Here is a 1,105-nt window from a genome sequence, read left to right as displayed (position 1 = left end):
TGTTTTTATGGAACTCTCTTGCTTTTTCGATGATCCAGCAGATATTGGCAATTTGATCTCTGGTTCCGCTGCCTTTTCTAAAACCAGCTTGAACATCTGGAAGTTCACAGTTCATGTATTGCTGAAGCCTGGCTTGGAGAATTTCGAGCATTACTTTACTAGCATGTGAGATGAGTGCAATTGTGTGGTAGTTTGAGCATTCTTTGGCATTGCCTTTCTTTGGGATTGGAATGAAAATGATAGGATTATTGCCAATAGCCAAAAGGTGGAAACATCTCAGTGTCCATGGAGAGTTGGATGGATAAACAAAACGTGGTTCATCCACATAGTGGAATATTATTCAGCCATTAAAAGGGGCAAAGTACCGACATAGGCTACTGCATGGATGAACCTTGAAAATGTTGTGCCACATGAAATCAGCCAGACTCCAAAGGCTGTGTATTGTATCATTCCAGAATTGGTAAATACATAGAGATAGAAAGTAGTTTGGTGGTTGCCAGGGGCCGAGGGAGGGGAGAATGAGGTGTGATGCTTTAATGGGTATGGGGTTTCCTTTGGGGATGATGAGAATATTCCAGAACTAGATAGAGGCAGTGGCTGCACACCGTGGTGAAGGTACTAAATGCCACTACTGGTGAATTGTGTGCTATACGGATTCTTAAAATTATTTATTTATTAGCTGTGTTGGATCCTCATTGAGGCGCTTGGGCTTCTCACTGTGGTGACTTCTTTCATTGCAGGGCCTGGATTCGAGGATGCATGGGCTTCACAGTTGTGGTACACCAGCTTAGTTGCCCTGTAGCACATGGGATCTTCCCAGACCAGGGATTGAACCCATGTCCCCTGCATCGGCAGGCAGACTCTTCACCACTGGACCATCAGGCAAGTCCCTATAGGCATTTTTAAAGGCTAAAGAAAAGAGGATGTGGGAGGGTGAATACTGGAGCTACATCGCACCAAATGTGAATGTATCTCATAGAACAAAGAAGGGAAAGCCAAGTTTCGGGAGAACGAGGAACAGATGCTGCTGACAGTGGCCCGAATCCCCCTGGCCACCCCCACCCCCAGCCCTTGGCAGAGGCACGGCTATTGTTCCCCCTTCTCA

The sequence above is a fragment of the Bison bison genome, unplaced genomic scaffold (genome assembly GCF_000754665.1).
Source record: "Bison bison bison isolate TAMUID 2011002044 unplaced genomic scaffold, Bison_UMD1.0 scf7180017864160, whole genome shotgun sequence".
NCBI lineage: Eukaryota > Metazoa > Chordata > Mammalia > Artiodactyla > Bovidae > Bison > Bison bison.
The sequence above is the reverse complement of the archived record's forward strand: the minus strand, read 5'-3'. Positions refer to the sequence as shown.